Source organism: Ambystoma mexicanum, chromosome 3q, assembly GCF_040938575.1.
Source record: "Ambystoma mexicanum isolate Mex_15411 chromosome 3q, UKY_AmexF1_1, whole genome shotgun sequence".
Classification (NCBI taxonomy): Eukaryota; Metazoa; Chordata; class Amphibia; order Caudata; family Ambystomatidae; genus Ambystoma; species Ambystoma mexicanum.
In genome coordinates this window covers 960,285,386-960,303,414 of record NC_090926.1, presented here as the reverse complement: position 1 = coordinate 960,303,414, position 18,029 = coordinate 960,285,386, and the positions used below count along the sequence as shown (strand labels likewise).

Below are 18,029 nucleotides of genomic sequence, written 5' to 3'. Positions count from 1 at the left end.
TGTATTATAATTCTAAGTGATAGGAGTAGAAGCAAGAGAAGATGGAGTAGTAGGGGGAGGGGGGAGTAGATGCAGCAGTAGTGCGAGTAGCAGTGGCAGCAGCAAGACCACGAGGCACTGCCGGCTCGCTGAAAGCATTTGTCATGAAGCCCGCAGCGCAGCTTACATGAGAACAGGATGTCTGATCCTCCCTGGGCTCCGGAGAGTGCCAGTGGGTGGCGCTGCTGTACAGCAGCTCTGCACGCCTGAAGCGCAGGATGTGGGCTGGGGGGGGTTTGGCACTTCCCATGAAGTTGAAACGCTGCGAAGCGGGGAGTGCAGCGAGTCGCTTCACACAGGCTCGTGGAAGCACAGGAGACGGGTGTCCAGAGAGAGCGGCAGGAACCAGGTGCAGCCGTCATCCTGCGAGACAGCTAGCGTCGGCTCTCTGCACCTTTCCAGACATCATCTGCCCAGGGCTCTTTCAGACACCAGGCAGCGAGCTCCGTGGAACAGCCGGCCGCGTTGGAGTCCGACGGGTCCATCTGCTGCCCGCGGCCCTGACCCCGCAGGTCACCATGCGCTAGCGCTCTACGCCCAAGGATTGTCCGCTGCTAACGTCGTTTTCCTGCGCAGCAGAGCCGGCAGGGGAGAGTCTGCTTCAGCAGTCGGGGACTACAGCCTCATGGCACATCCCTTCAAGGTGCTACATGGTGCGACCTTTTGACAGAAGTGCACTTTCTGCAACATTGCGCTGAGCGCACCATTCATTTTTCCCCACCTTTTATCTTCTTTTGACTTGGATATTTTGTTCAACTTTTCCTTTTTTTTTATTTTTTATTTTTAACACGTGGAACTCATCGCCCGTGTCTTTTTTTCCACTTGTCTCTCTCTTTGGCTTTTTGGATCTGTTCTGGAAGCGGTGGATTCAATGACATTGTTTTAAGAAGCAGCTGGAAGTTCTTTCTGCATTGCTTTTTGGATCGTGCTTGGTTTTGTGGGTGTGCGGGCGATGCTCTGCAGTTGTGTGTCCCCTCACAGAGGAACGTGTATGGCTATCCTGTGCCCCCTGCCTCGGGTGAAGCAGGTGGGGGGAGTTGGCTGATCTCACATACCACAGGGGGCGACAGCCACAGGCCAGGAAGTGTCTGCCGCGGACCAGTAATGACTTTGAAGCGGGGCAGGTTTTCCCTCGCGCTGCCTGGGATGTGTCTGCCACCCTTGGAATGTGCCTGCAGGTGACCCCCGGACTGTGGGGGATGGCTAAGGCCAGGGGCAGTATCTGCCAGGTGTCCGGGATAGGGGTATCATGCCCGATAGCGGAAGCCGTGCGGGTGGCATCCGCGGACCGAAGGCTGCCTTCCCGCGGACTTTCAAATGCTGCCCACGGGCGGCAGGGAGCGTGCCCAGGATGCGCGATTCAAAGTGTGACTTGCGGCGCATTGAAAGACAAGTTGATTTTTCGAAAAACTGCTTTTGGTTTTTTCGTATTTTCTGGATTGCCTCTTGGTCTAAAACAAGCAAGAGGGCGAGTGTGGGTGTTTGGCTAACACCGCATCGGGCTGCCCCCCTGCCCCCCTCCCCAGCACGGATGGCTTGCCGAGTGGAAATGCCCGCGGTCCTCTGCGCCCTCCCGCATTTGGAATGGTCCGAATTCTTGGGATAAACCTGGATGTTTTTTTTGTTGCCGTCTCCCTCGTTGTGGAATGGCCCTGTTTTCTGCGGATTGCTGCCCAGGACCATGTGGATGTATGTGGGGGTCCTGCAGTGGAGGTAGGTGCAGCCTGGGAAGTGCGGTGGCTTGGGGCATGAAGGGGGGCGGGGGTAGGGGGGAGGTCGGGTACTTACTGTTCCTTCTGTTCTCGCTTCGTTCTCAGCAGCAGGCGGCTCATTAGCCGCAGGGCAGCGATGGTGTTCGTTTGAAAGACAATGATTATCATCAGCAGGCGCCTTATTTATTTATTTATTTATAGACGCTTAGCAATGCGCATAGACGCTTCCTTTATGCTGTCCGCTCATTGGATGACTATTGTGAACGTTGCATTAAGTTCAGCCGACAGCATCTGCTTCAAGGGCTTTGTAGGTACGTGATGTAGTGTGGCGGCGGCGGAACTTACATCGCGCCATATCTAGCACATTCTCGGCGCTATGTATTTCTTGCAAAATCTCGATGCCTTTTGGGAAAGTTTTGAGGGTGGACTGGTGTCCCTCAAGTGCTACAGAAGACACGGGAGCACTTTGGCAAAATTTATTTCTTCCCGTTTTTTTGCTTTGTAAGGAAACATGAAACCGTCCAGTGTGTAATCCGTGCTGCTTGACAGGCAGATACATCGTAGCTTAGCTAAAACTCAGGGACACCACTCTCCTCTGGCGTCGAAGCACTAGGCTGTCTACACGAAGTAGCTTCTGTCCCAAAGCGTGCCCGCATGCTTGCCACACACCTGGCTCCCTCGTGTGGGACCAACGTAGCTTGACTTTTCTGCTGGTGCGGGGAAGTGCGATGTTCGCTCAACAGTAGGTCATTTTAAGACAGGTGCGCTCCGTTGTGAGCTGGCACAGGGGGGTACGACTCTGCTTGCCAGCCTTCTCCAGTGGGTGTTCCTGTACACCATGAGTATGTGATGTCGCTGTAGCAGAGAGGGGACCTCTGAGGCGAGGACCCCCCGAATGTGGGGAGTGTCCTGCTACTGGTCGACCTCTCTGGTGGCCAATTAGAAGCCTCGGTTGGTGGCCAGCAGGCAAGGGTGGACTGGCATATAAGAAACTCTGTCGATTTCCCGATTGAACTCTGCCGCCTGGGCCTCTTTTGTGTGGTATTTCCAAATGTTCCCACTGGAAAAGGGTTGGGCTCCTCAAAATGTGTAATATGGGCAACTTTGAACATTCTTTCCAGGGCCTCTTTGCCTTCTCGGTCCACCCGTGCCAGCGGGTAGATCAGTTTAGGGCAAGAGGGCTGGTCGATGGTGGGCAGTGGCATAGTTCAGCCACTGTTGGTAGTGCCAGCTCATCTGTGCCCGCTGAAGTTTCCCAGGTGGCTGCCAGCTGTGTACCTCTCTTGGTTGGGTCTGCAGCAGAGCAGTAGTTACCCAGTCATATAGACCCTATAGTAGGTAGCCAGTGAGGTAGCCATGTTGGCAGCCAGTTCATTCAGTTGTTGGTCACGGGGCTCCTTCAATTTTTATCTTGGAGAATATCGCGGGTGGGGGCGAGTGGGGTAGCTCAGGTGGCGGCGATTGGTATGGCTATGGTGGCTACCAGTTGGCTGCCGACATAGCTCCTTTTGTGTCCCTTTGGGTTGTTGAGGTTCTGATCTGTGCCTATAGCTCAGCTACTGGGGCCTGTGCTCTAGCCCACGCGTGGCTTGTGGTCTGTGATATTGCTCAGTGAGTGGCCATTGGTATGGCTATGGTGGCTACCAGTTGGCCGCCGTCATAGCTCCTTTTGTGTCCCTTTGGGTTGTTGAGGTTCTGATCTGTGCCTATAACTCAGCTACTGGGGCCTGTGCTCTAGCCCACGTCTGGTCTGTGATATAGCTCAGTGGGTTGCAGCAGAGTAGCTCAGCCAGTTGCCCTGGGGGGAGCTTCTCCTAAGATGTAAACCACAGATATCTGCTGTCGCCACGTTGGGTGGGCCTGGGGGCTGCTGCTATCGAAGGACCACGGACATTTGTTTGACACCCACAGCAGCTCCCTGTGTCTTCAGGGGGGATGCCCACGCCTTCGGCTGGTGGAAAGGTTCACATGGCTAATGCAGCACTGGCAGGCCCCTGCTGCCCCAGGGTTATAGGTTTCAAGGCTGCCTTTTGCCCTTTGAAGGTGAATGTGTGTGGTGTGTAGATGCTGGGCAAACCTGCTTGAGAAGCAGCACAGTTCTGTACAAGAAGGGGGTGCAATGATGGGGCGCACTAATATGGATAGGATTGGAAGAAAAGGCCTTGAAGCAGCGTCGGGCTGGGACATACTATTGCCTCGGGCACCAATTAAAAAGTGGCCCACAATTGCATTCTTTTGGTGACAGACTGAGTAGTTCCCAAGGGGGAGTTTTTGGATAAAATGTGATGCAAATTGTGAATTTAAAAATGTATTCAGTAACATTGGGCAAAGCTACTGGACGCATGGTGTAATAACTCTTCAAAATGGCCCACATGAGCCAAAAAAGGTCCCACTTTGACTAAAAAAACGGGCCCACACTAGCATTTTGGGTCCGGGTATTGCCCTGTTGCCCTATAAACCAGTCCGAGCCTGCCTATAAGGGTACTCTTGCAAGGACATGGGGAGCGGAGTCGGAGGGTTCCATGCAGGGGGTACAGGTACGGGAGGGGAAGGCAGGGCCTCGTCTCGATTCGTTTGTGGGTGGATCTGCGCCTGTGCTCCTGCTGAAGCAGTATTCCAACGTGTTTCTTGCCTTCTGACCTTCCTCAATGCACGGTTGAGTCCCTGGGTCTGCCTCAGCGACACCTCCTTTGCCCGCTTCGCTGTGAGACTTTAAAATGATACCACATTTTTTTCATGTGTTGGACATCCGTCATCTAGAGCGCGGTGGACGCTTGAGACAACGCAGGGCCTTCTGCAGATTATACTGTATTTCTGTGATCATGTAACGAACGGACGCCTCAGGTGGAGGGAAGGTACTTTTTATGAACTGTGGGTAATTTATTCCTTGTAATACGTGACCATGTGTAATGACTCCCCCAAGGTTGTGGTTGTGCAATGCTTGTTGGGGGTCGCCTTGCTCACGCATTGGGGCCCTGCCACATTACATGAAAAGGTGGACAGGCCCTGGCTCATTTTACCGCTTTGTCACCAACTAACGACTGGAAACTGTCAGCGGAAGTTCCCTTAAAATGAGCGTCTCCTCTCTCTCATTGCATCTTTCCATGTCAGTTGCTTTTGTTACCATTCTCTGCAGTTGTGATTGTTTACAGAGGCTTTACGACATTGAATCTAGATTGAAATAATGTATTTCAGGCTTTGCCTGACGTCACAGGTATTCAGTTATTTGGATATAAAGTACATGAGTGTTTACAAGTTAAGCGCCTTGATGCCTCAGGGTTAAGTGCGCTCTATAAGTGTTAAAATAAATAAATAAATAAATAAATAAATAAATAAATGTGCTTTGAATCCGAGTCCAGTTCTGAGTTTGTGCACAGGTTGAATTTGCCTGTGCTCAGGAAACACGCGGAATTGGAGGAAAATAGTCAAAGCTCAAGTTTCTCTTGACCAGGCGTGAAAAGACCCCCAGTCCTCCTTTTTCCCCCATTTGAACCATGGGACTTGTTGTTTTTCTTCCCCATTTGAATTTTTTTTAAAAAGTACAAGTCCCATAATTCCAAGTAAAAACGGGACTGGATTACCTTCTTCCACATGGCCACGGGAAACATACGTTCCCTGAATAGCACGGGTGTATTCTGGCACCGTGACCATCACCCCTTAAGTTTTGTATTGAAAAAAGTGGAGTTTTGGATCTGTAGCTTCTTCTCTTGGTCAGCCAAAATCCAACATGTCTTTCAAATTGTGATTTGAAAGGCAACATTCGGCGGCCAGGCAGGCGCACGCAAGTCCCTGCATCATTCATCCTTATTTTTAGCCGCTGGACGGTGGAACTGATTCGGTAAGAAGAGCCCCATGCACAGCGTGGTATTTCGAGAAGTACAAATATGACCACCTGTGATGAGATGCTGGGGCCTGTGTTGCGTTTAAATGGAAAGACTTCCTGGTTGTCGAAGCTCAGTCTTAATATTGCCTACACCTGAAGGAAGTCTTTATTAGGGATGTACCGCAATTCAGCTTCGAGCAAGTATTCGACCGAATTCTGGCTGAAAATGAGATTTTCAGCTACAGCCGAAAACATCATTAATTTTCACTTGAAGCCGAATAGTTTCCCCTACAATATACATTAAGTACTGCTTTGACTGCAGTGCCTGGAATCATTCCGACATATCATGTGAACCTTTGAAATGGTCATTAAATCAATGCTTCTGTCACTTGTTTGATTTGGTACAGGACGAGGAAAGGTGTGAAAGCCCTTCATGTGCTGGGCAGACAGACTTTAATCTGGTGGCTTGCTGGGGAGGTCTAAGCAGAAGCAAGACTCAATATTTTGAATGTTCAATGAGATGTCTCTGGTCTCCCCTGTATTTTGCAGTTGAAAACCATTGAGCTGGGCCAATAGTTTATCAACTCACTATTGGAAAATGTTATTTTCATTAGGGTCTTATTGATCTGCTGACGGCCTGTGCCAGTAATCTGAAAGTTACAGGTTCCAATTCACAATCCAGGTAATATCATTAAATGGATTACTATAACTGCTGCAGAGATCCTGGGATAAAATATCTCAGGAAGTAGTGTGCCTGCAGCAAAGAACTGTATTCAGCCTGCAGGCTAAGGTTATACAGCAAGTAAGATGGCACAGTGGGAAGTGTGCCTGCGACAGAGGTGTGCTTGCAATATCAAATCCCAGGTTACAACTCCTGCTCTTTAGCTTTCTGATGTTGCCAAAATTAGTCGCTTTGAATCGAGTAAAGGGACAGATGTTACTAAAGAATATGCCTATTTAATAGTTTTACAAACAATATTTTTAACCAAAAGGCCCAAGACTTTTTCAGCAGAAATACTCCATCCAACATTACAGAGGGATATTTGTGTAATAATGATCAGGAGATACAAGTTCACAATTTAGAAACTTGGACCAAATGGATGTCCAAGTGAAGCAAATAAGTCAAATCAACATGCACATGCCAATTAAAGATCAGAACATGAGCATTGTCCGTTCCCTACAGGATCACCCAAGAATCACGCAGGACTTTGCATTCCCTGTATATTTTAGCTGGTGTCTTTTATCTTGACCCAAAACACCACAACCATAACCCGCCTGAAAAAGAAAGAAAAAATACTATCCATTAATGAAAAGACATTTTTCAAATGCCTCCTCGTCTATGAGCATCATGGGTAGAACGAAAGGCTTTAGCACCCTAAAGGTTTGTAGTCAGTAGCACTTCAGCACTCAGCGGGGCCGAATTCAGTACACCCCAAGTCTTTATGAACAATCCCATTGGTGCTATATTTGATTAAAAAATTGGGCGTGGTTACATCTAATTTTCCAATCACTCTAAATCTCCTAAAAACAGGTGGTGATACTGGAGCTGAAAAAATGCATTCTGGCTGGAATGGATCATGTACATCTGGTAGCAAGGACAACCAAGGCAGTGTCCTGGAAAAATGTTCCCCAAAGTGGGTCTCCCAGGTTGGTGTCTGGTCCAGAGCGGGTGTTAAGACAGACCAATACAAGCAACAGGAGTACTCTACCCCCTCATCAGTGAGATCTCAGCTGCCTCAGTGTGCCCAGTCATCAGTGAGACAAAATATGGAATATTGTGCCCAGTCATCAGTGAGTTCTTATCTGGCTCAGTGTGCCCAGTCCTTAGTTAGACACAATATGGAATATTGTGCCCACTCGTCAGTAAGATAGCATCTGGCTCACTGTGTCCACTCATTACTGAGATCCCATCAGCCTTGTGTATCCCGTCATTAGTGAGACAAATATATGGAATAATGTGCCCACTCCGTAGCGAGGTCTGATCTGCCTCAGTGTGCCCAGTCATAAAGGTATCCTTTTGCTTTATCGACTGCAGTTACTTTGTGGTAATTTACTACGAAGTAATATTTACTTTAGAAAAATATGGATATTTATGGATTATGTGGTAAAAAGTAGGTGGGGAGGGTTTTGGGTAGGAATAGTAATGAAGGGGAGGCATGGGAGGTACCCCCATAATAATAAAAAGAAAAACATTCAAAGCAAGCGTTCAAAGTAATTACTTTGTGGTAAATTACCACAAAGTAATTACTGTCGATGAAATGACATGGAACCCTCATACGCCAAATCTTATATACCACATTTTTCCCAGTCTTTAGAGCGACCCCGTCTGCTGCATTGCGCCCACACATTAGTAAGACCGCACCTGGAGTTTTGTGCATACTCTTTATTAGTACCTTGCCACTTTGATTGTGTCCTCCCAGTCATGAGACCACTCTGAGGAGCCTTCTTCCCTCACAAGAGTGAGGCTCTCCCACCCTAGAGGAATGTTGTTCCCTCTCATTGATGAGTACTTGTCTGAGTTACTGTACCCACTCATCAGTGAGACCTCACCTGAGAAGCACTGTACGGTCACGATAGTGACAGCCCAGCCAAAGGAGTCCACTACCTCATTCCTGTGATGTGACCTTTGGCAGTTTTGTTCACTCTAAGTAGTGAGACTTCACCTGGAGAAATGGGTCTTCTCAACAGAGAATCCTGTATCGAGCTTGCCATCAAAAGAGTCTGCACCAAAGGAGAATTTTTTCACTGTCTATAGGGGGGCTGGGATCGTTTCTGGTGGGGTCTATAATTCCTGCTCTTCCGATCAGTTTTTGATTGGCCCCTTGATCACGCTGTGAGTGGACGGCTCTCTGACGCGGTATGTTTACCGTAAGTCAGCACATATATTTGTCCATGACTCAGTGGTTTCTACGCTGTCTGCAATGTGACTCAGCTGTGCTTGTGCTCTCAGTGCAACAATGAAAGCTCAAACCCAACCTCAGGACTTTCCCTTTCACTGCAAACAAACTCTTGAACACCCAAATATAGGTCGAGGAGTAAGTCCAAGGCCTTCTAATTTCTGGTTTCTTGACACCTCTGCTGCCGCATCAGGATGCCGTCCTGTTTCTTGCAGCAAGCAATGAGCAGAGGTTGAAGTAGGTGGGGACTGAAAGGTACAACCATGCGCTACTTTTACCGAATATTCTCCATCGCTGCCTTACCAATTGAAACCTGGAGCACCGCTCCTGGACGGCAAGCAAGGGAACTTTGTTTTTGGCTTCCCACCCTACTGGGGATTTGAACCTGAGCCCAGCTGAGAACATGCTAGCGTTACATCTTGCTGGGCTATCTTGAAGGCTGCTTTTTTTTTGTTTTTTTCAATTTCCTGCTTGGATCATAACGCCCATTGCAGAGCCGCCACGCAGCCCTGTTAATGGCTTAAAAAAAAACATTGTTCAAGAGGTGCCAATAATGGTGTGGCTGGTGGGTGATTGGAAATGGGGGAGTGGGGCATGAAGCTACATGCTTTGGGCGACATTGGCTGAAAGTAATGGTAGTCATTTTGTTTCATTTAGCATGCGGGGGGGGGGCAGCCAATCAAATGGCTAGGAATGTGCGCTTCAGCTGCTGGTGAAAGCCCTGTTATGTTATGTATATTTATAAAGCGTAGAAGCCCTTAGGCTTCAAGGCGCTACACAAACACAAAAATACCAAGTACATTAACAGGATGAAGATGTAGTATGATACTTTTCCTAAATGTGCAGTGGCATTTGTCCCCTCGTAATTCCATTGGTAGTTCATTCCATGCTTTGCCGACCAGTATTGGGAATTATCTACCATTCCCTCTTGCAAGTTTAAAGTGAGGAATGACAAGCCATGGTTTGTCACCAGACCGCAAGGCACGACAAAGCTTATAAAGAGTCAATCTTTCTTTCAGATAGGTGGGAGCGTCTCCAAATAAGCCTTTGTGCCCTATCTTAAGAATTTTAAACTGGACTCTTGCCACCACAGGCAGCCAGTGGAGCTCTTTCCGAGCTTTAGATACTGGTTCTCTCATGGAGATTTTATGGACAATGCGCACAGCGTAATTTTGAGGGAGTTACAAAAATCCAGTCCGGGTATATGATCACATGAACCAGTATTTCACATTTCTTTTTGGAAACGTATGGGTTAATCTGCTGTAAAAAATGTAAGTAGTAACAAGAATGTGTTACTATATGGTTCACATGTACATCCCCATTCTAGGAAGATTCCTTGTATACGCCCAGAGTTTTTACCTTGTCAGTTACAATGATATGATCGCCGTCAATTTCAAAACCATTGTAGGCCGGGCTCAGATTTGACCAAGCTTGATTTGACCCATAAACCATCAGCTCAGTTTAGGCACTACTCAAACGGAGCCAGTTTGTTGACATCCAGTCTTTAATAGCCTTGGAACCTTGATTCAGTTTTTCCTGATCTAAGTCATAATTACCACTGACTTGAATAATCAGTTGAATTTCATCAGCGTAGTTAGTGAACTGTAGCCCTAATTCTTCCATTTTGACGCACAGAGGCTTAATGTAAAGGTTAAACAGTGACGGGGGACAAACAGTCACCCTGAGTTACCTCATGTAGGATCTCTGCCAACTCTGATGTGGCATCCCCCAACACACCTTGGATTTCCTGCCCCTGATGAACGAGTCCATCAACTTAATCACCTTCTGTGAAGAATTGCCTGTATCAGTCGATGTGTTAAGCAGCCTTTCTTGGTCAAGCAGTTCAAAGGCAGCTGATACATCAAGGAATATCAGCAGCCCCGTATCACTCTCTTCAAGTGCGGTCAGCATTTGAGTACGGAGATCGAGCAGTGTGCTTTCCGTTTCAAAATACCATCGAAAGCCTGATTGCTTCCTATGTAGGAGATCATACGCTTCTACATGTTGTTGTACTTACGGTGTGGCTACTTTGTCCATTATCTTAAGAAGGAAAGGGGTGTTTGTGACTGGCCTATGATGGGTTGCTTCCCTGATATCCAATCTCGGCTTATTAACGAGGGGGCTTATCACAACTTCCTTGATTGTGGAAGGAATCGATTCATGAAAAAGAGGCATTTACGAACCTCTTCAAGAATGGAGCAAACATCTTCCCATTTTCTAGAATAATTTTGGAGGTAAGATCTCTCCAGAGCAAGTGGTAGGGTGCAGATATTTTAAGAACATTTCAGTTTCCAAAACTGAAGTAGGGCAGAACTCAAACAGGGCACAATGAACTGTAAGATCAACCTTATCCGCTACATTCATCTGTTCTGAGTGGCTCTTTTTGTCTAAGTCCTGACTGATTTTATTACATGCCATAGTCATTTTGTCTCCAATGGCCTTTCGAGTTCTGACACAATCTGCCTTGTCTGGCACAAAACGTCTCTCCAGAACATTGGTTTTTCCTCATTGTTTGAAAAATTCAGAGTTTCCTTGTCTCGTTATCAGCCCTATACATCTGTTCATTGTGATAGATTTTCTTAGTCTCTACTACTCTTTCTAAATTCCTTCTCAGTTTCCGAACCTCTTTTGTTTGCTGTGTTTTTTCCCTTAGCCAACGACGCTCAGCCTGTCTCTTTGCTTGCTTGAGTGATGTTAATGCTGGAGTAAACCATTTCTGATGATTCGGACGATCCCTTATATCCTTAACTTTCAAAGGGACTGTTCTATCCAAGAAAGTGAACAAATGAGCTGTACATTTCTCCACAAGGGAGTCCGGAGAATCCTGGTCGGGTCAGTTTAATGAATTCTTCTAAGCATGTGCCTAGTTGACAGATATTTATTTTCTGAAGATTCCTGCTACAGACTTGCTTTGGGGTGCTATGTTTTGGCTGCCAAGGAGCTGGTAATTGTATTTCACATGTGATACAGGAGTGGTCTGATCAGATTACACTGAGCTGTTTCAGCCGTTATCATGGTCGTGTTCCTGGCAGCAACCCAGTCAAGGGTTTGACCCATAATATGTGTAGGATCCGAGTTAAGGACATGTATGTGCATGATTTTTAGCATATGTTCTAGGTCTTTGGCATGCTTATCTTTCGGATCTCCCTTCAATTGATTAAAATCTCCTAAGAGAATAGTGGCACTGTTAGGTTTATGTAAGGATAGGAGAATTTGACTTAGTAGGTCATTAAAAGCAGGCATTTCTACCGGGGGTCTGTAAATTACCACAAAGTTCAAGTCTGGTGCAATGTTTGTGTGTATGACCTCCCAGCCCTCACATTCAATCTTTATTTCATACATTCCTAATTCCTTCTGACAAATTATAGCCACTCCACCTCCAACACCATTCTGCCAATGTTGGTCAGAAAATGTGTAACCAGGCGTGGTAGCCTCTTCAATATTTGGCCCATTACATGTCTGGAGCCATGTTTCAGTAAGGCACACGACATCTACCTTATTTTCTTCAATAAAGGCATTAATGTTGAGCAAATGTTTTGGCAATTACCTAGTGACATTTTTACCATGTCATGTCTCCACATTTTGTAGGTTGAACACCAAATAGACCAATTTATTTAGGTCATTTTGGTGTCGCCCCAAAATGCCAAAATGTCACATATTGGGCCCTCTCCTGTGCTGTTTTTTTTGTTGTTAATAGGTGGATTTCACCCACAAACCCCCTTTTCATGCCCCTTACCTCCCTGCCCCGCACTATCCATTCAATATGTATATTAAACCATCCATACATGCTAAACAATACCCCAGCCCCCTCCCATTCTCACCACAAACATTCACCCACCTCTTGCTCACATACATGTACACACATATGCACACACCAAAACAAACACCTAACTTCCACAAAATCCCTCGCCTGTCAGCCCCTTCACGCAGTCGTGTGCGTCGCAGGGAGCAGCTGACATTCCTAAAATGGCCACGCACTGAGTATAATGCAGTGTCGGGAGAAGCAAGGTAAGTGCGGGCTGGGGGGGAGTAGGAAGGGGGTTTGATTATGGGCTATGGAGGTGGGTAAATGGTGTTTAAAGTATTGATTTAGAAAGACTGATCGATTTTAATCGGTCTTTCTATATCAATCATTTTTTAATCGATCTATAAAAAACTATATTTAAACTCAATACCGAAAGCCTGTGTTCCAGGCCGCATGGCGGCCAGTTCCCCCCGCCCGCCGCCATCCTCCCTCCCTCCCCCCACCGTCCGTCTCCTTATCTTTGTATTTTTTTTTAATTCGCCCCATCTCATTTACCTTCTTTTGGCTTCGGCGGCACTCGCTGCCGCACCTTCCGCTCTACTTCTGACAGCCGCCATGGAAATGGAAGAGGGGCTCCGTACGGAGCCCTGCCTTCCCTTTCCATGGTGGCCATCTTGGAACAGTCTTTTCGCTCTGTGAATGGGACGCCGTCCGGCACCCAATTTACAGAGCGAAAATACTGTAAATTAGCCCCGTCACGTGGCTGGGATGGATGCTAATGTGTTACCCCAGGCCGTAACCCCCAGTGATGCCTGTGTAACAGGTACATAATGCCACATTGCGGCTAGTTCATTTGTAAAACACAGTGTCAAGACATGGACAGGCATTGATTTGTCAGTGGAGCCGTCAGGGTGGGTTTGGGTTGTTGGGGAGAGGCACATAGTTACACTACTTTTTTGTACACTCCGCCCCCTGCTACTGGGTCACCATCCAGGGTTACCAGATGGCTCCACTGGGGACTCTGTTCTTAAATTCCGACACCTGTTTAACAATCTAATGCATTCTGGGAGTTGTACATTTGTTGACTTTAGTCAAAATATAATTTTATTTTATTGTTTAAAGCGCGGATCTAGTTCAAGCACAGTGGAGCATTGCACGGAGTGGGGGTAGCCAGCGTTTGGGCTGACATCTTTTAACAGTAGCGCAGTACTGAGTACTGTCTGTGTGTTGGTATGTGCGTCCATTGAAATTAATGGGGCAAATGTACCTGATCGTAAAGCTATGCAAAAGGGAAGCCACGGAGAGTAACTTGGAGTCATGGAGTAATCCAAGATGGGTTCCGGGGATGGAGTATGCGGGACCCCGTCCACTGTGTTCTCCATTGCCACACCCTGCTACCCAGACTCAACAAGGACCGTGCTCCCTCTAGCTTTCCCTCACCTGTGCCAAGGTGATTTCAGCAGAATTCTGCCTTCTCAAATACTTTCCCTGATGTGTATCTCGTAGTGCAAGTACAGCATTACACAGTAGGATGCCGGGATCCGGGATGCAAGGCAGAGAATTTCATGTAGCAGGACTCGGCCATCAACCCCCTCCCAGCTCTGTCACAGCCAGGGAAGAAATTGGACCTGAACAAGATTGAGCTGCGCTCTGGCAAGAATTGTCTTGTGGGAGCGCTGACCATCCCTAGATCCAGGGACTTGCCCATGACACTCACGAATCTGCTCTGAAGCCGCGTTAGCGCACCAACGTGCAACCCGCGCTTCAACTTGAGTAGTGTGACCTCACCAATGTGCAACATGTGCTTCAACTGGAGTAGTGTGACCAATCAAAACTCCAGAGCCCTTCTGGTGTACTAAACCGATATTCATCCCTGGACCACTGGTGCCCCGGAAGTTGGTTTGTCTCACAGTTGAGAGTCTGTATGGGACTTGGCATGCATGGTGTTCAGTACTAGAGGCCACAGCTCATAGAATATGCCCAGGTATGCCTCAAATCAATACACATTGTAGTTTTTTCCGCCATTCACGAGAATGCATATCAGACACACACTGTGAAAGGAAAAGGACCAAAGCTCTCGTCCTCACTAATGGGAATGAATTTTGCGCTGGTTGTGCATTTGGATTGTATACGGCCTGATGGCTATGCAATATCCGTGTTGCTACTTGATTACTCCGTCACGATTTCATTCTGTGGTTTGATGTCCTGACTTATGTTTGATTTGTATGACTAGATGACCTGTCTGTGCCCTGAAGAAGGGCTATTGTTAGTCCGAAAGGCATCGGCGATAGGAGCCTCTGCGTTTACTTCTCAATGAATAAAACCTCAGCCAGTCGTTAAAGATATAGTACCAGTAATAAGGTATATCCAACCACATAGTGGATGTTAGCGTGTGCAGCCCACACCGAATGCTAGAGAGCCTCGGTCCTTTGGAGTGAATGAACGTTCGAATTGGGCACGTAGATGCTGTGCCCACTCACCCCAATTATATTTCCATGCTGGGCTCTTCACTGCCAGGTTGAAGCTCACCAAATCGGGGCCGGCACTCTGTGGGTAGAAACCACACAGGCTTCACAATCTCAAACAGTTGGTGAGGTTCAAGGCCGATGCCCCACAGCATCTGTGTGAATTGCAAGGCCTTTGTTCTCTATTATGGTTGTGGATATGCAAATCGGGCCACTAACAATCATTCACACAATTTTTGCAGAATTCTTTTGGGTCAGGACCAGTTTGGCTTTATAAGGTTAACGGGTGGTACACAGCACCTCAAAGTATCCACGGGTGGTATGTGGCACTATCCTGCCCACATTAAGCCACAGAAAACACATTTAGAAACCCAATAATTCGCCGTGGTCTGCCGTCGTTCTATGTCGTTACAATATACATATCGGCTGTTCTTGTTGAGCTGAGTGCCTCTGCTGAGCTCTGCATGTGCCCGAATAACCCTTCCTAAATTGTGCGTGGTCGGGGGTGTGGGAGGCGACTTGCAAATGACTTCCCAGAAGGTCGCGGCATCCTGCATGACAGCGGTAACATGGGTGTTGCCTCCCAAAGAGAGGTTGAACTGCTCTACTCCTGCTTCCCAGAAACCTGGAGGGTGGGGATGGAGCAAAGATGCAAGAGGCCCCTTGTCAGGAGGGCTGGGGAGATTTGCGCATTACTCTCTAAATATGTCTGAGCAGTGGGGATTCGGCGTCTGAGGCTCCAAAACTCCGCGAGGCCCTCCTAATGTGGGGAGAAAACCTCTCTAGAAATGGGTAACCGGATGGTGCTGGGTGCCAAACGAGTAGTCCACGTGACAGCTACTGCAGCCTCGCCTTCACGTGCTAAGGGTGACTGAACGAATATATCTCCATTATGATTACAAACACTTTAATGTTAGAGAGAGTTTTGTTTGTGGAAAAGTGAATGCATCGCCAAGCATGGTGTGAACTGTGGATTTTTGTATTTATTTAATTTATTTATAGTGTTATGGTTTTACAACTTAAACCTTTCACAATTCATCACCAATCATAAAATACAACCACATCGGTAAAAATATAAAATTAACCAGATGTTAAAAAATAACATAGTTTATACAATTTTTATTTGGAGATTCAAGCATTCAACCCTTTCATCACATACATATTTGTCAAATATAAAGATTTGTGATCATTCTTATGTTTGCAAAATGTTCTTTAATTGAATGCAAATAAGCCAGTATCCCACATTGATGCTATTTCCCCCTTCCCCCTTCCCCTACAAGTTCACAATTGCATATTATTAAAAAGAAAAATAGGATTGTAGTAGACCATCCATCTTGCAATGATAGCCTTCTCGCAGGATATCATTTATATGGTTATTCTAGGTTTTGATATGCTCTGCTCAGCAAGGCAAGTGTAATTTGGCATTTGGCTTTTTTTTTAAAGCGCTCACAAAGCCCGTGGGCATCGAGGCGCTGTTACAGGTATTGTTTTTTTTTCTTAGTTGCATATTTATAACGCGCTTAAATACCCAGAGGTTTCTAAGCGCAGACCCGGGGATCGAACCTGTGTTGCTTCGTATCGTCCTGTTTCCAAGGTGAGCACGTTGCCACTGAGCCATCCTCCTGGGACGTAATGTGTTGTCTATCACAGAAGCCATGTGCTAATTTAAATAATGCCATGTTTGGTGGGATATACTGTGTTGTATGGCTGAATGCAACCTTTTTGCTATTGGGACCCTGTGCCAAAAGACCAATTTTTCTGTCGACAATGCGCCACGGGAGCACGAAACCCATGTTTTCCTCACAAAAAACGTTGAAACTACGAAGATGGTCACCATGGAAATGAGTCCATTCTGTGGGGGGCCTCTCTTTATTGTCCATGGTAGCATTCGTGCGAGGCTTGTGAGGGGTGGCCTGGAGGAGGGCGGGGCAGCCGGGGTAAAGGGAAGGGGCAGAAGAAGCAGTTCCCAGCCTGCTTCCGAGTGCAGGCTTTCACCAGCAGGAAAGACCCGGGTTCTGAGCAACTTAATTGGCTGCCACGCCCATCCAGGGTGCTAAGAGGGGGTATTATCATTACCCACATTTATTGACTTCTGAAGAGTAACAGGTCGAGTCGGCCCTGGCAGGACTCTAACCCTGACCTCAGGTTGTGCATTGACTTCTGATGCAAGCAAGCAACTTGCTGAGCTATCACGCCAACTATGTAATAACAAGGTATGTGCTGTTAGCTTGGGAACCTTATTGCAGACACATTCATATGTATCGCAAAACAGTGCACTTTTCTGAATCTTTCCTTACAAAGTCATAGGTGCCCCAGAACAAGCTACTGGGCTAAGACTGTGAGTGGCTTTGGAAGACCATATAACGTTTTCTTTTAAAGAACTACATCGTCAAAAAGCGTCACACGTGTCCAGTGTTCACCATACCATTGATGAGTACAGTGAGCATAAGTGTTCAGCAGCAAACCGCACAACATGGTAAACACTGCTCGTGAGCTCACCCTGAGCATTGCAGTGTCGGGGTCCCTCGCGTTGAGGGGGCCTGTTTGATACAGACCAATCTTTTCGTGCATTCCTTGAAAAGGCGGAAGGCCAGCGCACATTGAAAACACTGCATGTGTGACATGAGCACAGGTATTTGCAGGCCCCATAAGCAGATCGGATAGCTCAGGTGGTCAATGTGCTTGCCGCAGAGACATTTGCAGTTGGAGGTTCATTCCTGCTTTTAGTACTCGACCTTCTACACTTGTTAGTCAGTTTCAAAGAACTAGCCATTATCTTGGTGCAAGACTACCTGCACTTCACAGCAGGAAGCCAGTACTGTTAATGGAGTAGGTACCGGCACACATCAACAGTGTTCGGGTACCATGGGATAGCAACAGTGTTCGGGTACCATGGGATAGTGAGGGCCTGCACTTCTGCGTTTCCCCTTCAAGCACTGCACGGGCTACTCGTTTCAATTGGCGCGGAGGACGGATTGTGCCTATTTCTCGTCTCCAGTGCCCACGGTACCAGGGCTCCCCAGCCGCACCGCCCATTTAAATCAAGGAACGCCACCTGTAAGGGTTTCTTTTCAATCAGAATGCAGGATAAGGACGCCTGCCGCGCAATTCTGTAAGTCAAGTAGCTAATGATCCGGTTTTAATGAGGCACACATGCTGCAAAACGTTCAGATGTGTGATGCAATGTTTTCTCCCTGCCGCAGAATGTTGAGCTCGTGCCACTTTATCCTGGAGGGCTGTATATTATTAAACGGTGCACCCTGGCAGAGAATCAGAAGGGGCCATGGTTACTGCCAGAGTACAGTAGGCTTGGGAGCTCGATTCCCACGAGCGGAAGGGCTTTAAGTG

At 47.2% G+C, this 18,029-nt stretch overlaps 1 long non-coding RNA gene across 1 annotated transcript in view; it reads left to right on the top strand.

Annotated features, from left to right (window-relative positions):
• The first annotated feature begins 304 nt into the window (after nucleotides 1-304).
• LOC138583127 (uncharacterized) overlaps nucleotides 305-18,029 on the top strand; it is a 500,026-nt gene continuing 482,301 nt past the window's right edge. Inside the window, exon 1 of the long non-coding RNA XR_011305162.1 lies at nucleotides 305-1,752. This is a non-coding gene — a long non-coding RNA (uncharacterized lncRNA). The remainder of the gene's footprint in view (nucleotides 1,753-18,029) is intronic.